Source organism: Nerophis lumbriciformis, linkage group LG14 (genome assembly GCF_033978685.3).
Source record: "Nerophis lumbriciformis linkage group LG14, RoL_Nlum_v2.1, whole genome shotgun sequence".
NCBI lineage: Eukaryota > Metazoa > Chordata > Actinopteri > Syngnathiformes > Syngnathidae > Nerophis > Nerophis lumbriciformis.
In genome coordinates, this window is record NC_084561.2 from 27,748,084 (window position 1) to 27,754,600 (window position 6,517).

The window sequence follows — 6,517 nt, forward strand, 5'->3', positions numbered from 1 at the left end:
CCTTGGAGCCGGCGCTGGTGTGAGAACCAGCCTTGGAGCCGGCGCTGGTGTGAGAACCAGCCTTGGAGCCGGCGCTGGTGTGAGAACCAGCCTTGGAGCCGGCGCTGGTGTGAGAACCAGCCTTGGAGCCGGCGCTGGTGTGAGAACCAGCCTTGGAGCCGGCGCTGGTGTGGGTACCAGCCGTGGAGCCGGCGCTGGTGTGGGAACCAGCCGTGGAGCCGGCGCTGGTGTGGGAACCAGCCTTGGAGCTGGGACAGGGGTATACTCTTCTTCAAATTGTCCAAATTGACTATTATCATCCCCCACTTGAGATTGGGTGGGAGCACAGGGGGAAAAAATATGTGCAGTGGGCGGAGCAATAGTCACTGGGGGCGGAACCAAAGTCACTGGAGGTGGAGTCTGAAAATCAGAATGTGACTGACTAGACTTACACTTAATAAAAATGTCCTGATAATGTCTTATCTTACAATGAAAGTCATTTGGTATTGGCTGACAGAAAGAATTAGAAGATGGGAAAAAAAAATCTTGTTCAATGATGTCATCAGAAGTGGGCGGAGTTACCTCTTCGGGAGGCGCCAATGACATGACATTACTGTTGCAACTGTCCATGTGACTTACAGCCCAATCGGAGAACTTTTTGGCGAAGTGGTCGATGGGGTTGCCAAACATCTGAGGAGGGGGAGTTTGGGCTGAATGTAGCTTGCTTCGGTCCGGGGGAGGAGTTTGCAGGAGCGGCGCGTCTTGGCGGCGAGGGAAAGACCTCCTGGCCGGCTTCCGTCTTTGACGGCGCGCACGGTACTGCGGTGTAGCGGCGATGTCTTCCGACCAGAGGGAATCGATGGGGATAAGAGAGCCTCCAGGTCACCACATGAGATTCGACCTCTCCTCCGTCGAATAGCGAAGCGTCTCGGCTTCCATCGCTCGCAACACCATGAGCGTACCTTCGTCCAACTCCTCGTTAGCCAGTGCGGGAGAATTGTTTTCTGCTGGCTTCGTACTGAACCGACGTGGTCGCATAGTGATGCGGGTGTGGTTCTCCCAAGGATGCAGATGGCTTCGGACACAGCTTGCAGGTAGGAAAAATGATTTATTATAAATATAAATAATATGATGAATAAACAAAAGGGCTAGCGTGGGAGCTAGCAAACCAAAAGAGCCTAGCGTGAGAACTAGTAGCTAAGAAACAGTACATAATCGTCGTCATCAGTTGTGTGAGAACAAACTACGAAGCCAGACAGAGTGAGGCCAGAGCAAAGACTAAATAGCCCTCTGATTAGTGCCCGGGCAACAGGTGCGCGTCCCGAACACTAACCAGAGGCAGGTGAAAGTAATCAGCTGACATGGCAACTGAACACAAACAAAATCAAATGTGCTGAAAACATATGTGACGAGAAACATAAACAAACTATGATCCGTGCAGCGGATCGTAACAGTTAAGGATACTATTTTAATATTGTTTTTAATATTGTTGTGCAGCACTTTGGGAACATTTTGTTGTTTAAATGTGCTATATAAATAAAGTGGATTGGATTGGATACATGCACAGTGTCAGTGCGCTCCCATCAGTTGGGGGTCTCAAAAGGCCCTGAACGCTTCATGGACTCTTTCTGACACATCACAATAATTAAGTAGTATATGTCGTCGCAGTGCCAAGGTCAGCATGAGTCAGAATACAGCAGCTCCTCTTAAAAAATACTCATTGGATTAACTCAATTTAATTTTGTGCCAGGGTTGCCGTTCATTAAATGTTTAAAACCTTGTCTTTAACAAAACATATCTGGCAAACAATTTTAGTTAAGCAATTTTTTTTTACAAGATACCAGTAAAATGACATTCATGCAGCCAACTGAATTTATTGTAGTTTTATAACGTATGCATTTGTGCATTGTGGGTATCGGACTGTCTGATTGTGGCGGTCCGCTCCCCGTATGATCAGTGTCAGAGCTTGGTCCGCATTGCTGGCAGTAAGTCGGACACGTTTCCAGTGAGGGTTGGACTCCGCCAAGGCTGTCCTTTGTCACCGATTCTGTTCATAACTTTTATGGACAGAATTTCTAGGCGCAGTCAAGGCATTGAGGGGATCCGGTTTGGTGGCTGCAGGATTAGGTCTCTGCTTTTTGCAGATGATGTGGTCCTGATGGCTTCATCTGGCCAGGATCTTCAGCTCTCACTGGATCGGTTTGCAGCCGAGTGTGAAGCAACTGGGATGAGAATCAGCACCTCCAAGTCCGAGTCCATGGTTCTCGCCCGGAAAAGGGTGGAGTGCCATCTCCGGGTTGGGGAGGATACCCTGCCCCAAGTGGAGGAGTTCAAGTACCTAGGAGTCTTGTTCACGAGTGAGAGAAGAGTGTATCGTGAGATCGCCAGGCGGATCGGTGCGGCGTCTTCAGTAATGCGGACGCTGTATCGATCCGTTGTGGTGATTAAGGAGCTGAGCCGGAAGGCAAAGCTCTCAATTTACCGGTCGATCTACGTTCCCATCCTCACCTATGGTCATGAGCTTTGGGTTATGACCGAAAGGACAAGATCACGGGCACAAGTGTCCGAAAATGAGTTTCCTCCGCCGGGTGGCGGGGCTCTCCCTTAGAGATAGGGTGAGAAGCTCTGCCATCCGGGGGGGAGCTCAAAGTAAAGCCGCTGCTCCTCCACATCGAGAGGAGCCAGATGAGGTGGTTCGGGCAACTCGTCAAATGCCTCCCTAGGGAGGTATTTAGGGCACGTCCAACCGGTAGGAGGCCACGGGGAAGACCCAGGACACATTGGGAAGACTATGTCTCCCGGCTGGCCTGGGAAAGCCTCGGGATCCCCCGGGAAGAGCTGGACGAAGTGGCTTGGGAGAGGAAAGTCTGGGCTTCCCTGCTTAGGCTGCTGCCCCCGCGACCCGACCTCTGATAAGTGGAAGAAGATGCATAGATGGATGCATGCATTTGTGCTTGTTGAAAGCAATACAATCGGATGTGTTCAATTAAAATTTAATAAAATAAAATATTTAAATGGTTTTCATTTGGTCACTCAATAACATTCATATGTTTTACATTTTTTTGAGCTATTATTTAAATTGCATATACATTACAAAATCAAGATAACAGTTCAACATATATCTTCTATGCACAAACTTGGACACATCATCACTGTGCCGTTAGGGGTGCATGTCTGATGCAAGGGCTGTTTAACACCTTTCTTACGTCACGACTCTGGAAACCGATGAGTGTTGTCAGCAGGTTTATTGACATTCAAAAGGGTGAAACTAAAAAGACAAACAATACAGTTAATATATACATACGTGTGGAAGTCGATCCCTACCCGTTCCACGGATATCCCGTCACAAGAGCCAGGCGTGCCGTTTTACCAGAGTTTTATTTTTTTCCATGCAAATTTTTCAACACAATCTTTTCGTGTATCGTGTAGCTTTTCTCCAGTCTCTCTCCCCCTTCTTCCGCTGGCCGCTCACTGCTAAAGACAACAGATGATTAGACTAACACGTACCACCTGTGTAATCTAATCACCTGCCAGCTGTGTCTCGCCGTCCCGCACATGCCCCGCCCCTAGCTGATGGTGCTGCGCCCTCGACACCATTGCCAGAGGCGGTGACCTTTGCTCCTGCAGGTGCGCTGACGCACTTCCCTCCACAATATGTTATGCACATTTATACATATATATGCTGTAATGCTACCTTACAAGACATGAAGGTAAATAAAGTGAATTTGTACTACCAACGTCATCTTAGATTACATTAAAAAAATATCGCTAATGAGCATGACAAAGATCTCATTATACATCACAAATCGTAAATTTAGCTCAAAATATTTGAGACAAAAACCAAGTTACAAAGTTCAACGTATGATACATACTGGCGATGCAACCTTAAACAAAAGATATATGTAGTATTTCTTCGAAAATGTCCACCATGAAGTATGTGCTGGCATCGTACATTTCTCTGCTAGGCTTATGCAACTTCCGGTCAATAAAGTTTGATTCAAAGTACACACTTCTCAAAGATGTATTAACTGCCCTGACCACATGATAGCGACAAATACACATGTAACAATATTAATTAAATAACAAGCATTACACACTTCAACAAGAGTTTACAACTTTTAGTTGTAACAGAACAATCACTGTTTTGGGTCTTGCATCAGACACCCTCTGCCAGGCGATTCGACCAGAGTTACAGGTAGTAGTGACAATAATCCAGCACTGACTGGAGAGGAAGGAAGGTTCAAATAGCAGCTGGCTGATTGACACCAGGTGTGGCCAGGTGCCAATCAGCCACAGCTGAGGGGACAAAGCACTCAGGGAGATAATCAGGAAATAACCAAAATAAGAGCGCTGACAGGAAACAAAGACAGGAAAAAACAAAACCTAACTGAACTGTCAGTGACAAACCTGACACATGTCTGACTAGGTGGCTCTCTTCTTGCTCTACCCTGTGATGCCCAAAGTTCCATAGGCCTTGCTAAGAGAATGGCCAGCAAATCCCACCTACCGACATTCACCTGGTCTATCACCCATTCCAAGCTCCTGATATTTTGCCTCTCTTGAGAGTCCTCCATCCTTTCCTCCCAGGGCACAGTCCGCTCCAGCAATATTAGTTGCCTCTTGGCGCTAGAGACCAAGATGATTTCTGGTCTAAAGGCGGACTTCACACTAAAAAATGCTGGGTTATTTTGATAACCCAATTTATGAGTTACTAGTGTTGGGTTAAATTTTGGAGTTATTCTTATGAAGAGCAATAATTTTTTGGGGGTTATAAGGGTATTATTTTAACTAAATTTCTGTGTTTTCAAAAATTCTGAACTAGAGATGTCCGATAATATCAGACTGCCGATATTATCGGCCGATAAATGCTTTAAATGTGATATCGGAAATTATCGGTATCAGTTTCAAAAAGTAAAATGTATGACTTTTTAAAACGCTGCTGTACAGAGTGGTACACGGACGTAGGAAGAAGTACAGAGCGCCAATAAACCTTAAAGGCACTGCCTTTGCCTGCCGGTCCAATCACATAATATCTATGGCTTTTCACACACATAAGTGAATGCAAGGCATACCTGGTCAACAGCCATACAGGTCACACTGAGCGTGGTCGTATAAACAACTTTAACACTGTTACAAATATGTGCCACACTGTGAACCCACACCAAACAAGAATGACAAACACATTTCGGGAGAACATCCGCACCGTAACACAACTTAAACACAACAGAACAAATATCTAGAACCCTTTGCAGCACTAACTCTTCCGGGACGCTACAATATACACCCCCCGCTACCCACTACCCCCCGGCCCCCCAACCTCAACCCTGAGGCATGATTTATGTTCTAGAATAAACTTTCACGAGCACCAAGGCGAGGAAGTAGCTTGATGTTGCCAAGGTCATCAGTAGATCCCCTACTGATGACCTTGGCAATGGACTTGAAGACCTGATCATATCTCCAGCGATAGAGCAGCTGCTCAGGATGTGCTTGAAGGTCCCAGCTCTGGAGCAGGGGGGAGAAGCTGGTGTCTCCACCTTGGATGGGCTGGGTAGAACGTCATAAACCCCCTGATTAAGGAACTTGATTCTTTGAGGATTCCACTTCCAGATGTACTCCCACCACATCAAGGCACCCTGCTTCCGCATCCACAGCAGAGCGGATCTCTTCCTGAACCAGCAAACACCTACCCTTTCCGCTTGTGTTGTTCACTCGGCATTGTTCTGCTCTGGTACAAGAAGCAATAGTCGACCTTCGTTTATCATTGTTAATTGGTTCAGGACATGACCGTGATTCATGAATTTCCACAAAAGTAGGGATCATTAATTATAAAAATCTATAGATTTGATAGCTACAAAAACCCTGTTTACGGCCTTCTAAATAATGGTTTCAACATTATAAATGCCCTCTTGACATGAAATAAAACCCTTTAGTCACCTTTACACTCCTTTAAGCCAATATAGTAATGCTGGCTGATGCTGATCCAATCAGTGGCCACAGCACTGAACAGCACATTCTGACTTGTTTGGTCTCCTCTAGTGGCCAATACTAAATGAGTATTGATCATTTTTGTTTATTTAGCCATTGTTATGCTTAAAATGCTTAAATTAAGAAAACAAAAAAACAACGTAGAATATGCTTTGAAAAACGAAGTATACCTGTATATATACATACATACATATATATATATATATATATATATATATATATATATATATATATATATATATATATATATATATATATATATGTACATATACACATAATATATATACATACATACAAAAGGAGGAAATCACAGACATGCCGTCACACAAGGCCAATACCCCAGCAGCTAACACGTCGAGGCGCCAAGACAGACCGCGCCCGAGGACTGCAATATTTGAAATGCGATGTGGCGAGGGACGACTGTACAGCAAAAATATACTTTATATAAACATATATGCACACACAATGTTTATTCATATACTTTATTTTAATGATATTATCGCACAATCAATTGTTATTTTCATAATTTTATAATTTCATAAATAAAAACATT